A 15,091-nucleotide genomic window follows, 5' to 3' on the forward strand; every position below is an offset into this window, starting at 1 on the left:
GAGTTTCATGGGCAACAGGCCTGATTGTTCATACTATCAAATGGATATATTTAAAATTGCTCTTTGGTTGTAATCAGTATTTATTTTACATTCAGTGTGTAAAAATTGCTAGCAGCTTTAAAACCACCATAAGGCAGTCATCTTGATCTTTGACAAAGAGCTCTTAATGCTCCAGAATTTTGTGTATGAACCAGAACAGAAAACAGTTTTCCAGGAACAGAGCAAATAACTAATCTATCATTTTTATGTACAAAAAGTATGTTAATTATACCTCCCTATTTGACTACTTTAAAGTTATTAAAAAAAAAAAAAAAGAGAAAGCACAGTTGACAAAACAAAGCGTTTGTCTAAGTTGATTACTAAAATCTGTGGAAATTTTTGTGTGTACAACACGAATTCAAACATGTCAGAATTTAAGCCCATAAGTCACAGAACCCCCTTTGGATTTAGATTCTAGTTAAGGAATAAAATTATGAAAGTATAATTATGTGGCAGAATTATGCTGAACACAACTGAGAGTTACTGAGGATTGAATTGCTTGTCTTTCTCCACCTTGTCCTCAGCCAAGTGGCAGGAAACAGCTGGCCAGAATTTTTTAGTGTCTTTAATGAAGTGAATACTTAGTTGTTAGGATTTGGTGATTAAATGAACTACGACTAATATCCCTGTGTGGATTTACTGAAAAATGATTGTCCTGAAAAGAAAGCAGCTCTCTACGTGGGATTTAGCTAGGGAGCAAACTTAAACAAAAGTTTAAATTATGGAAAAAAATTCTTAGGCAGTTCTCCTTCTTAGTGCTATTAACAGTATTATAGGACTCCTTAAAGATGCTGAACCAAGACACAAATTAACTGATTTATTTTAATGTCTCACTTCAGCCAAGTACATAAAATGCTTACAATAAGTAAATAAGCTAAGTGAATTTTTCTGCTGTCAGGAACCGCTTAATATCCCATTGTAATATAAAGCTCAGAGGGTTATTCCAGAGTGATGGTACATTAAATAAAGTTCTTCAGAACAAAATTGTGAAGCAGCACAATATAGAATTTTCAATATACGGGAAACTCATCCAAATGTTGGTAGTTTAGGTATAACAATGGGCATCAAAAAGTAACCAAAAATATTATGTTGGACATTTTGCATCTGTTTACGTTTTACTAGAAGAGACGTAAGATATTCCAGATTTACTTTCATCATTTGGTACTTACAGTTGATCTATATTCCAGATTTGCCTAACAAGAAATATTCACTTTGTGTGAATTCACCCTCCCTCTTAGCTACAGTTATAATCATTTCATAATGTAAGCCATGAACTAAGTATTTTTTGTCAAATGATCAAACCAGACTTGCCATTCTTTTGCAGGAAAGAAAAAAAAAAGAGAGAGAACAAAAATAAAGCAAACAAGCAAAAAACCCAAGTGACAACCAAAAACCCCAGGGTAAACTGAGTTCAACTAAAACAGCAAAATGCTGTCAAGTCACTTTGATATCCAGTCACACGGTTCTTACAGGAATTTCATTCTATAAAATAATATATTGAATAGTCACATTTGTTCAGATTATTGTTTTAAGGCACTAGTAAAGTTATTTAACTAGCAATCTCAACAAATACAAGCATGCATAAACACCTTTATCTGTCATTGACAAGTAAAAAGTGTTAATTTGATTGACTATATTATCCTCCTGAACAGTTGAAATGCTCACAGCATTAGCCACTTCCCATTCTAGAGCCAAGAAAGGGTTTGAAAAGTCACAATTCAAATTCTTTTAATCATGCTTTTTTAAATATGAAAAAAAACCTCCACTTAAAATTTCATCCACTCTCAATTAAATAAAAGAGAGATTTTCTGACAATTCCAGTGGACTTTTAGTAACGTCTGTGAACTGACACAACCCACTTGACTTTAATCAGTTGATAGAAATCTAAAGGGTCACATTTAGCTACTGCATGTTCTGCCTCGGGTTTGGTAGGGGTTTGCTGCTTAACCTGAAATAGTGAAGAACTCAATTGTATCAGTAACAAAGCAGACTGTAATAAAGCAATTAAAAAATAATAGTGTCAACAAATTCCAGAGGGAAAGCATGAAATACTGTATCTGACTGATCTTTTTTTTCCTCTTTTGCATTTCTCAAGGCTTCCAATATTCTGATGATTTACAAAAAACTTTCGAACAGTATTTGAGTTTTTGTAGACATTGCTCAAGTTCCTGCTATTTTTCATTTTTCACCTATAAGTGGATATCATTATGGCAAAACCTAAACATCCACAATATGTGCTAGGATCTTTGAAAACCTGGTGTTTAAAACACTAATTATATCTATAAAGAGAAACTTATAAAATCTAGAGGTATTTAAGCAAAATGTTATAGTGGTTGCTTATGAGGCATTATCCATAATTTAATAATTTTCAGTCTTTTTTTCTTTTTTTTTATAAGGCTGACAAAAGCAAAATAAACAGCTGCCTGAGACAGGGGATTGTTAAAGGAATGCACTTGAGATTGTGAAAGTGAAACCAGGAGCAACACTGCTGCGAATGATGGAGTTCTAACTGCCCCATGCCTCTGGATGGAGCAGGTTTGGATGCTTGCCTTCCCAGTGCCCCAGTTCCCCTTGCCAGGCAAAAGCTCCTTACACTTGGGAAGGCAAAACTGGACTTCCCCTGGAACTTCAGTCAGACCAAATTGACATCCTTGGGCATCTTGAAGAAATCCTCCAAATTTCTGCTGTGAATTCCAGCATGTTTTAGATCTCTGTGTCCTTTTGCATTTGTTATTAATGCTACCAAATGCAGTACTGCCTGCTTAGAGCCCAAATTTCTTTCAGGAGCAGCCTGAGACTGCTCAGCCTAAGACTGCTGTTCTCCTAAAACTTCTGTAGGAAGAAAGACATCTCCAAGCAGGAGTAGCCAGAGGTCATTGTCCCATGTGACACAATCAGGCACCCAACAGGCCAGATAAACTAGATAAACTATCCCTAAATTTTTCTTGCATTATCTCAATGTTTCCTGTACCCAGACAACCCTTTTTTAAAACATATGAAACCCTATTATAAAGTGTCAAAAAAATCCAACACATGGCAATTGGCAAGACAAGAGCATATTACTGTAAGAGGTTTTTAACTGTAAATTCACAGCCTGCCAGGCTCAGGCCTGTTCAAGCACATTTCAATTGCCTTCCTAAAACTGGCATAATTTTAGACAGTGGTGCTCTCCTGATCTGATACATAAATTATTGAGAATGATGGCATTTATATGGTGTAATAGACTTTTTTAGTCCTATTGGTTGACTATTGAAAAAAATGCTTTGATATTATTATTTGGTATTAGAAATACTAATCAAAACTTAGCAAACATTCTGCAACACAATATCTGAGGTCAAAATATGCTGGTAATTTGCATAAGAATGAACTCCCATTATGCTAGAGAGAAGTGTCTGTGCATGCGTGTGTCAGCATTTGTGTAAAACACCAAGAAAAACAGGGATATATGTATACATACATAAAAACAGACATCTGAATTCTTGCCAGCGTGACTACTGATCAGCATAGTTCTGAACTGAAAGTTTCATAAAATTTTACTTCATATGATTCCCTATTTCCACATTCCCTTCTTGGATCTTATCAAGTGTTAGATGTTGTTAGTTCATATACATTATGTCAAGTCTTATTTCTCTGGAGCAGCTAAAAAGAAGCAAGAGAAAAAAAATTCTCCTCTAACACATATGCTTTCTGCTGCTTGGTTCTTAAGCTTGTTTTCCTTTCTAGGAGTAATTTTTTGGTGGAAAGAATCACTGACTGACTGACCAACTGACTCAAGAAAAGCATTAGATACACTCTGAATGCTTTGGCAGGACCAACACATTTGTCAGTTTAGCCCTGACTTGCCCGCATCCCTTTCCCATTTGGGAAGACGACAAATTAACCAAGGCGCAAATCCTACAAATATTAATGTAAATCAGTAACTTTAAACTTACAAATGACTCAGTGCCTGCAATGGCACTAGCTATGTGCATGCATTCCTGGACAGATATGGAACTCTGTATGTGTAAATTTAGCATAGAGCCTTGCTGCAATCAGTTAGTTACAGCATATTGCAGCACTAACAGTTGGAAGGAGCAGCAAGTCTCCAAATAACTACAGCCTGCAGTTGCAGTCCTAGAAACTCTCACATCTGAATAACATCAACGTCACAAATTCTCATGCTGGATTTGGCAGTCCTCACTCAAATCAGGTAAATTACTTCACCAACACAACTGCTTATAGGATTATGTAATTCCCTGCTACACTTCTTTTCATCTTCAACCCACAAAAAAGACATGAAGAGAGACAACACATACCTCTGTGTGTATATATATATATATATATATATATGTATACATATATAGATATATGTACACACATAAAAAACACATATATGTGTGCATTCCCACTCACACACAGACATACATGCATTTAAACAATCATAGTATGGATGAGTGACAGAAAGCCACTTGTGTCATTTTGTTCTAGTGCTTGCTGCTTGATTCAAGAATCAAGTTTAAGCAAAACATTGGGATTACAAGGCCAAACATTCAAAAGTTAAGAAATCCACTAGTGAAGGCTAATTTTTGAAACAGTGCCTCATTCTGGGAGATCTGACTATTCAGCAGACAATCAAGTGGGATGATGCAAGGCCTAGGGAAGAAAAAAGATAATCACGTCTTTGTTTCTCAGTCTGACAAAAATGTTAATTATATGAAACGTTTCCAATTCTCACATTATGGACTACAGCACTGGAATCTGAATTCCAGCAGAAGTTTTTCACCTGAAACGAGGGAATAATCAGCAGTGATTTTGGTCCCACTGATATAGGGAATAAGATAAGTGCACCACCAGTGACACCACAATTATTTAGTAAGTAGAAGAGGAACTCTGAAAAACAAAAAAGAAAAAAGAAATCCTAGGTCCTAGCCCAGGTCCTGAAAGATAATGTGTTTTGATGGCCATAGACATTTCACAGTCTTTTTTAACCTGTCATTTCCCACTTTTGTCTTTTCCTCTGGACAAGCTGTTCTTATCTCCCTTCCTACTTTTTTTATTCCTTCAGCTGCTTGACCTTGTCTATGACCTCTTCTAGAGCCAGTTGCCTCCTCCTTCAGATCCCATGTCCTGCAGACATCTGGCCCTGTCCCAGCTCTGCTCCCCACTCGGACTTTGATTCGAGGCTGATTAATCTGTCCTTCTTCAGACTGCCCTGAACTGATATGGATGGCAATGAAGGAAGAATGAGAGCAGAGAAAGAGACAGCTTTCTTGCCCTCACTTCTAGAGTTACTGAGGCACAGAAGAGAAACAATTATAAGGAATGATATGCTTAGCTCTGCTCCAAGATTGCCAGCCCTGAACATACACACTACAGATAAAATCTACAAATAATTAAACTCTAAGCTATTATATCAACTATAGCCAATGAGAACTCTGCCAAATAGGTGAGTATTTTTATGGGGAAAGAAAAAAATGCACCTCCTTTTGGCCTCAAGATACCTCCTTCTCAAACTTAGATAATTTACTGTAAAGCAGTTTATTCAGTAAGGTCACGCAGATTTTTGACATTAGCAAACCAAAAAACTTCTCCCTATCATTCCTGGAAACAGTTAAACTGTTTTGTTGAAGCTTTCTTGTTATATAAAAGCAAGACATGCATTGCAAAGCTGACATCAGTCATAAAAATTCTTTTCTGAAGGATTACAACAATAAGAACAACGTCGGAATCTTATATAAGAAAATGTTATCCATCTTCAAATAGGGATCTTAGTTTTAGCTCCATCTGCAGCGTATATATACTTTATAAGAGTTCTATGAACACTATGTATTTTTTACAATCTGATAGCATTGTTATTTTGCATGCATTTCAAAGTTTTTTTGTTTACCTGCATTTGCACATAATCACATCAAATCCATTATCTGTTTCTCTTGTTAAATACACATAAAACTCATCAGGCCAAAATATCTGAACAAATTCACCAGTCTCTTTTGAGTAACATGGGTGATTATTTTCAACGAAAATATGCTTTATACTCACATAATAATGTAAATGCATTTAAGAGTTCTGAGATGGAAATCACTTGAACATCTTACTGTGCTCCAAGTTCCTCTTCAAAGTCATATATTGAATGGGCTTCTTGAAATCCTGCTGCACGTAGTTACTTACCAATGCAAAGTTTAAGAACAAAGAAAAAACCTGCCTTATTTGGAAGAACTTTTTCTCAAATTACTATAAAATCTATCCCATTCTCTTTATACATTGCAATAAAGCCTGAATAGTTGGATAAAGAATATTTTAATTTTTTTATCGTCATTTTTTTCTTGCCTTACACAGGATTCATACAAGAGAACCTTCAAGAGTTTAACAAAAGTTGTAAGCATAAATCTTAAATGAATTGATGGAAAGACTAATCTCATTATGGTTTATCTATTATACCTCTAAATGTGTTTACATTCTTAGATAAAGGCAACTGTATTGCCTTAAAGTCAACTCGTAGATCCTTCTGTATTGATTCATGGATTATTAGCATATTTGAAGAGATTAATATGCTTAACATGTAAGCATGTAGAGCTACAGTAATGTGATGTCACATTTTCAGTGTAAAAAAAAATTACAAATCTATAGTTTCCCTTTAACTTGGGCATTGCCAATGTTATATTACAAGTTGATAGTTCTGTCTCAGCAAATAGACAGATCCTGGCTGAACATTATAAAACTCCAATTTGGGTAAAACTGTGGTTTCCCCCTGCACTCTTTTAATGATCAAGCCACATTTCTCTTGAAGGTGTAGAGAGCATATAAACAAGCCACAATTCTCTTGAGGGTGTAGAGAGCACTCAGAGGGAAAGTAAAGGAAGGCCACAAAAATTGCCCTTTTTTACTCCCCACATCAAATAATTGCTGTGATGATGAATAAGATGAATAAGACTATCCAACAAGGAACAAGAAGTCTATCTCTGCCACTGGTAGACACTGTTCCAGAAATATCTGATGGCTTTGACAGACAAGGTAAAAAGAAAATAGTCAGGATAAGCTCCCAACAGTCAGCACAGTCCCAGATCCTCACAATTGACACTTAATGTATCAGTCACTCAGTTCAGTTGATGGTGTATATACACAAAACACCAGATTCTTACTGAGGACAATAGGTGGCAAGAGTTAGCTACAGCCTAACTTATTTTTATCCCTTTTTAAAAACGTTGAGATAGCATACGTGAGGAAATACCAGATCTGACATATTTCACACCATTTGATTCCCAACATATTGCCCTTTAACAGTGCTTGTGCCTCACAAATTTGCAAGGAGTGATTTCTTTCTCTCTCTCTTTGTCTCTCCCCTCCCCACTCATACATATGGGTCTTACATATGACCCCCACACATCAAATTCAATTGTCTGACCTGATCTGTGATGTACTAACCAGCCGTGTCTGCAATCACAGACTGAGAAAGAAGCTATTAACAATAAGAGATGGAGATGGAAGAGTGCACCACAGCAGATTTCTTCCAGAAAAACCCAGAACTCTCCCAGATCCAGATAATAGCCTCCCTTGTCACATGCCCATCTTGCCTTGGAGGCATGATCATCACAGTCTTGGGTTCCAGAAGTAGCTGGAGTTTGGCTACTGCATGACCCAGTTCAAGGAATCCTGTGTATTACAGTACCAAAAAATAAACAACTAAAATAACTCACTTTTATTTTTTCAGTGCAAACAGTTGGTAGGGTAAATTCCACATAAATAGTGGCTATGGGATCTTACTTTTTATCTTCTTATCCATATGTTTTAGAATAAAGTAATTATTTCTGTGACCACACAGGGTTTGTTTCACTGGACTTCATTCTGTACAAAGGTGGATATCCATGGTAGCAACTTTCCACCAGAAAGGTGGTATTTTTTGTTTAATTATTAGGCTTGTATTCAATCATGCATTTTAGATTTTGAATTTTAGAAATGGCATACTCTTCTATTATCCTTAAATGTAAAATTAGCTACTTCATAATTAAACAATATTAGAAACTGTTTTCCCATATTGATTGAGACATGATTTCACATACTTTAAAATAGGCTGCTTCTCACATACGATTTTTTTTACAGCCTATCCAATATATACTTTTATTATAACATTCTAATAACACTGAGATAGTGGAAGAAGAAGACCAAAGTTGTGTTATCCACTGAGTCACATAAGCACCTAATGCACTCCTATTTAATACTCCTAGGCATTATGGAAGGGATTAGAATACAAGAAAAAAAAAAAGTGAGAGACAAAATGCAGATTTCTCTGTTGTCCAATCCTAACACTAGCTTGAAAACAAGCTTACTATGGATTTATGCTGCGACTTATTATCTTCAGAATCACAAACCTAATCCTAATCCACTAATAAAAATAATATTATATGCATGCTACATTAAAATAACTTAAGGATGAATTGTTCAACTTTACCAGGTTTTTTAGGACTGGATACAATAATAGAAATTGGACTCAGCTGCATGGATTTTTCAAGGATATTATGGACGACATTTCCATGGACTTTTTTATTGTTTCTAGCCCTCTTAAGCATCCCCAAAAATGTGCTTTTAACTGAATCATTTCTTCTGTTTATTATTTCCTGTAAACTTTTTTTCCTATTATGTCAATTGCAGAGCTATAGTTTCATTCTTTCTATTACAGATAACAAAAATTTCCTTTTAATGCTACCTCTTGAATATTTAACTCCCACTGAAGTTAGCTGAAGTAGAATTCTGTGTGTTTGTAATTCAGAAGGGGTTTTCCACAATGGTGGTTAGGACAATTCTACTGTATGTTCTTTGTAACTGTTGTAAAAAACAATTAAAACAATTTGTTTGATATGGCAAACTTTCCATGTTCAGATAGGAAAGATAAATTATGTGTTCTTACATGTTCACCAATAATATTCTGCAATTCAAATTATTTACTATGAAAACAATTCAAATAAGTCAGATTTTTATTCCTCTACAAGCACATTTTGCAGCTCTAACAAGAATTTTTTTAAAAATGTGTGGGCTGATGAAGAGGGAAGATCTAGCTTACAGACATTAATATCAACTAAACAGAGAAACAGAAATGTAATTATGCAGTTGCTTTGCTGACAATAATAATATTTTAATGTCAAGTGAGATTTTAGTGTTTTAAGGGAAATCTCATATTCATTTTGTTGGGGAGTTTTTTCACTTCTGAGCCCCAGATTGTCAAACTGAATAATGAGGCAAGTATTCCACATTTCATGGTTTTATAAATTAATACCTCTCTTCCAAACTTAGAGTGTAAAATTTAGTGTGAAAGAAGTTTAAAAATCAGAAGACAAATGAAACAGCCTCCCCCTCCAACCCCCCTTAAAAAAAAAAATCAACTACTCTCATCATCTGTAGAAAGAAACAGATCTAAGCACAGCACTGGAGGTTTTTTGGAGTGGGTTGTTTTTTCCCAGGAGAAACATGTGCTGAGAACAAGATTATTCTCATGCAGCAGAAGAGCAAGAAGGAAGAGAAAGGCACTAAATCCCGCAGCTTTCCCCTCGCACTCCCTCTCACAACCCCATCAGTGGGGCTGGGCCTCACCTGCATTTCAGCAGCTGCCCAGGAGCAGCCCCTCTCCCTGAACACGGAGCCACCTCGCCTGTGTGCAGCCATCCCATACAAAAGACAAAAAGTGGCAAAATGTGGCTTAAATCTGCTCCCGTCACAGGCGCACACAGCTCCAAGCTCAGGGAAGATAATGTCCATATGCTGGAGCCCGCCTCTCCAGTGAAATCCCTGTGCCCCCTCTGTCAGAGAGGTAAAGAAGGGGAAGGGGTGGGAGGGGGCTGGTTCTCCCCCTCTCCTGAGGGGGCTGTGCACAACAAGGCACAGCTCCTCACAGGGACAGGCAGCACAGAGACGCAGCTGCATGGCCTCCAGCTTAACTCACATTTTCTGTCCCTGCTTCAGAAATTCTGTGTTGGGTGTGTGCTGTGCTCTCACCAGCAGGAGCAAGCCCATTCCATGCTGGAAAAGGCAAGGGTGACCACCTCCAGTAAGGAGGCTGGGGTCTGAGGCCTGCTTGGAGCAGGTAGGCCAGCTGAGCCCTTCAAGGACAAGGGGTCACCTTGCTGGGGTCAGCATCCCAAACTTGGTTAGGCATAATCACCTCTGGTAAGGCTGAAGTCTTCCTAAACATAAGAGAAGACAGCACCTGATTTCTTGGATGAGTTTAAGGTCAAAAAATACAATCCTGAAGCCAAGTATTCTCAAAGATAAGAAGCCAAGTAAGACCTTTCTATCCCATTTACACCTTGTCTTCTTGAACACAGCCTTAAGCCCCTTTACAAGCAGCAAAGGAAGGTCCTGACAGGCCTGGAGGCCTGTCCTTTATGATGATAGTTTTTTGGGGGTTTTTAGCAAAGAGCAACAAAACAATAAGGTACTACACTGAAGCCTACATGGTCTACAATATGAATCCAGAACATATGGAAAAATACGGGTCCTAAAGTTTATCGAGATCTATGGTAAGCACCCACGATCCAGAGGCTTGATAATAGCTTTGCATGTCTCTTGATACCCACATTAAAGCTCTGTTCCTTTAAGAGACACTGCAAATGCACTGAATACCAAGTACATCCCTACAGGCAGGGGAAAACATCACACCTGGAGTAGGAAAACAGCTCCTATTAAGAGGTATGAAAATCCCTTCCATTTCCTTAAAATGTGTGAGAGAAATGCTGCAAGGCATTGCCCCCCGTTCTCTTGCAAAGCCATGCCTGACCGATTTCCGCCAGCACAGCACCAGTGAACAGCTTGTGGGGAGGAGGGCAGAGCATTCTCGGCCCAAAGCTGTGGGTAGGTCTGTGCCAGATCAATGCCCTGATGCAGCATGTGGCCCGCAGCCGGCAGGAACCACCTCCCTGTGAGTCACCTGCAAGCCTGCAGGTGCTGGAGGCCTATGGAAAGTTGAATCCTCGCCACTAACAGCAATGTAATCGTGTTGCTTGCTCAGATCTCCCACTGATAAATGCACCCAGTTACTCCTAACTGTCTCCCGTACAAAATAACACCTTCCAGGACACCTACCTCTTCAATAGATTTTAACCACACTGCAGCTGCACAAGAAAATCCATTCATCAATTATAAATCAATTGAGGAAGAGAAATCTGCAGCTTGCCTGATTGGCCTTGCTGTCTCTGCTACTCACTCATCCAGCCCGCCAGGTATTATTATTATTATTGTTATTACTGCTATTATTATTACTGTTATTTCAGAGGCAGGATGAATTGAACAGATAATTCCTTCCTTCATTGATAATAACTGCAGGAGTAATTCCTTAGCAGAGTGATCTTCCCTCTGGTGGGAAAGGGAGAGAGAGGAAGACTGAAAGAGAGAACGAGTCTGTGTTCCACAAGAGGCCATGGAAGTAGGGTGGGCCAGATGCAATCACAGTCCCTGGCTGCAGCACTCCCGCTCTGACTTCAGGAGACTTTTTTAAATAGGTAACTATTCCATCAGAAGGAGCTCTGCTCCTCCTCTCTAGTTTACGCTGTCAGCTCCCAGCCCTCTCATTCCAGGAAAAGATTTGCATTGTGCAAGGCTGCTTATTGCAAGGAAAGCATTGGCAAAAGTTTACTTCAGAGGGAAGGATTAGGGGAGGCTTGCTGCTCGACGATGAAAAAAATGTAACTGTCTGGATAAGGGGAAGCAAAGGCAGGCTGGAAATTTTAAAAAGGCTGGAAAGGACTTCAGGAAGTTTTATCCACTCTCTGATAAACATAGCTGCATTAATGATCATTGGGAATGAAGTGGGGGGAATGCTATATAAAAGTCTGAAAAAATTATTAAAATAAAATAATAATTTATAGTAATAATAATGAGGGGGTTTTTTTACCCTTCTCTGATGAAGCAGTCTTGCAGATATTTTTCTATTGTATTAAATTAATCACTCCAAATACAACAGTATGCTAGTGTTTCTGGAACTAACCGAGTAGCAGGACAACAGGATATTTTACTCTTTTTTTTGGTGTTGAGTGTTCCGAGGTGACTAAATTTGCCTTGTTGAGCCTTGTAAAATCCTGACTTAATCATGTAAACTTCTGTGTAAGCAAAATAGACGAAACTTCAAAGGGTCAAAAACCCTTTAGGGATTTGTGAGGAGACGCCAGCAATAGATCCTAATCTGCCTCCAGAATCCTGGCTGTATTTGTCCAAGAAACTGGTACCAGCAAACTCTCGAAGGTAGAGATAGTGGGTTGATTCAGCCTTTATCCCCTTAGAGAGTATTGGCTTTGTGAGGCTCTAGGCAGCTCTTCAACGCCAGGGGATCTTGCCCAAACCCTCTAAAAATGAAGTACAGGAGTAATTTGAGATAATGACTTTGTAACAGGCTTGGGCAGACCTTGGACAGAAGAAGTGAGAGATGTTATCACCCCAGCATTCCTCTTAAAATGCAGTTTTTTCCCCTGCTTATTCCCAGTTAGTCAAAGCTACATTAACATTCCATCCAGGGCTGCTAAACAGAATCTTAATTAGTCCTGATACTCTTGTGCAAGGGGTTTATTCATTGCACTCTTAACTAATGGTTGCTGTCAGAGTATTTTTTTTCTTCTTTGGGTTCTTTGGGGATATCGTGTTCTTCTGCAAAGCATGACAGAAATGTAATGTGCATGCAAAAAAAGGGGGGAAAAAAAAGAAAAAAAAAAAAAACCCTTGCAGATCTGAAATCTTGCGACTGAGGCTAACTCCAGCCTTGCCTAATGGCGAGACATTGTTGGGACTAATGAGAATAACTTCACCAACAGAAATATCCCTGGATTTTTTTAATCTTAAATTTCAATGGTACACGCTCTCTTGCTCTTTTTTTTTTCCCCGTGACAGAAAACAGTACATACTTGTTAATGTTTTGAAGCAGTTCAAGCAGCTCCCACACAATTTCCAGCCCCCCATATTTTGCATTAACCACCCGTGGCTCAGTATTTAGCAAGAGAGTCTGTAAGCGGAGAATTAACAAGTTACCAAGCGGCCCTTTGGTCGGGCAGGACCCTTCTCCCCGCATTAAATCGTGTTTTTAACCCCGCTTTGCAGTCGTTCCTCCCTCCGCCCCTCGCCTTCACCCCCGGTTCTGTTCTGCGTGTCCGTGCCCGCAGCGCTCCCTGCTCGGGCTGGGAGCCCGCAGGAGCTCTGCACACATGCGCCATGTGAGGTGAGCATCCCTCAAGGTTATTCGTCTTTATCGTGACAGTGAACAGCCGCGACATGCACCACTGAAGCCAAGGAGAGGCGAAGCGGGGGTGCCTGGCCATCCGCGCTGGGCTTTTTCGTTGATCAACCGCGGCAAAGCTGCTTTTTGCCTGTACATCTACGTTCAGCTACAGCGATCTCGGAAACAGATTTATAAGTCTATAAATTACAGTTTCTTTCTTGGGGCTTGGAGGAGAGAAATAAAGAGGAGAGGGAGAAAGCGAGAAGCAGAGACAGAGAAAGAAAGGTGTTTCTTTAAAATAGGAGGTCCGTGTTATTTAGCTGCGGCTCACCCCTATTAAAGCCTCCTTCCCATAAGCTTGCGTAACATTGATTACTCACAAAGAGTTCACAATAACTATCATGTAGCTAAACTAATTGAGACAATCATGCTAAGTTATAGTCAGCCTAAAAGGTACCATTGATGTGGTAATGCCTATAGAAAGTCAGACATGCGACTCACTACCATTTAATTGCTCCTTTAAACCTGTTATTACAATGTTAACTGGCTTAAGTATATATCGCTCCCTTTTATTGCCTTGATGTGACAAATTAAAACATACACTCTGGAAGCGGCATTCATTTGCGGACGTAGTTGCAGGAAAAAGGGAGCCGGGCGATGTCAAACCTGTCAGGATGAATTAATTTTAAAACTTGCATTTTGCACTGCAATTCCCAGTGCAGTTTTGCTGCACTGGGAAAACATTTTTTTTAATATATAAAAGTATAACTGTTACATATAATATCATATACACTTATTCCATCTCGGTCAGAGCTGCCGTAAAACGAGCCCCATCGCTCTAAAAAAAAAAAAAAACAAAAAGAAACCCAAAAAAAAAAACCCAAAAAAAAAAAAAAAACACCCACCCATTTTGGCTCTGAGACCTCGCCTGACGCTAAATTAAGTAGAGGTCTAGGAAAGAGGGGAGGGAGGCAACAATGGAGCTTCTACCTCGGCTCAGCGCCACACGCCTCTGGGGACGGGGAGGAAGGCGAGTTTTCCGTAGTTGCCTCCCCCGGGCTGCCGCGTCCCAGGCCCGGGGAGGAGAGGGTTACCCCCGCCCCAAGACACGGGGCAAGGCGGCAGCCACGGTTCCTGCGGGCTGCTCTTTTGCTGCCTCTCTTCGCGATTAAGCTCTGCCGAGCTCCCTCAAGGAAAGGAAAAAAAAAAAAAATTATTTCTTGTTTCCCCATCCCGAGGGCTGAGCCGGGCTGGGGATCATTACACACACCTCTGCCGCTGCGAGGAGCTGAGCCAGCCCGGCTCAGCCCCTCTCCCCCTCTGACCCCCGAGCATCCTCCGCGGGCTGGGCGGGAGCTCCTCGGGCTCCAGGTGAAACCCCTTCCCCAGAGCAATGGTGGAGGCATTAATTCCCCCAAACAAGAAATATGCAGTTTCCTTCTTCCCTTTCCCTCTCTCCCCTCCTCCGCTCGCGGGAAGATGTCAGCGGGTTAAAATGTCCTGCTCGCCCTCTCCCTTGATCTCGGGGAGAGAGGTAAGAGTTGCTGGCACCTTTATGGGACTCAGACCTGCGGCGGCTGAGGGAAGCGTCGGCCCCCGCTAACTTTGATCGGCCTTATTCATCCCAGCTGCGCTCTATTTGTTTGTCATTTCGCCTTTTTACTCCCAGAATCGTTATTTATGGTCTGAAAAGTGAAACGCGCGGTGATTTGCCTTTACATGGGCTCTTTGCAAACGGGGGGAGACACCTCCTCCTCCTCCTCCCCTCCCCCTCCGTGCGAGGGGGGGCTGCCAAAAGAGAGGGGAAAAACCCTGTCTCAATCATTATCAAATCAGCTTTGAATTCATTACTCCAGAGCATTAACTAATTACCAGATCAGAGAG

At 39.7% G+C, this 15,091-nt stretch overlaps 1 long non-coding RNA gene across 1 annotated transcript; it reads right to left on the reverse strand.

Annotated features, from left to right (window-relative positions):
- Nucleotides 1-12,366: 12,366 nt before the first annotated feature.
- On the reverse strand, nt 12,367-14,809 carry LOC135443237 (uncharacterized). Its single transcript, XR_010438904.1, has 3 exons — nt 14,478-14,809; nt 14,198-14,394; nt 12,367-13,873 (listed from the first exon to the last, which is right to left on the reverse strand). It is a non-coding gene; the product is annotated as an uncharacterized LOC135443237 (long non-coding RNA).
- Nucleotides 14,810-15,091: the final 282 nt, after the last annotated feature.

The sequence above is a fragment of the Zonotrichia leucophrys genome, chromosome 2 (assembly GCF_028769735.1).
Source record: "Zonotrichia leucophrys gambelii isolate GWCS_2022_RI chromosome 2, RI_Zleu_2.0, whole genome shotgun sequence".
Taxonomy (NCBI): domain Eukaryota; kingdom Metazoa; phylum Chordata; class Aves; order Passeriformes; family Passerellidae; genus Zonotrichia; species Zonotrichia leucophrys.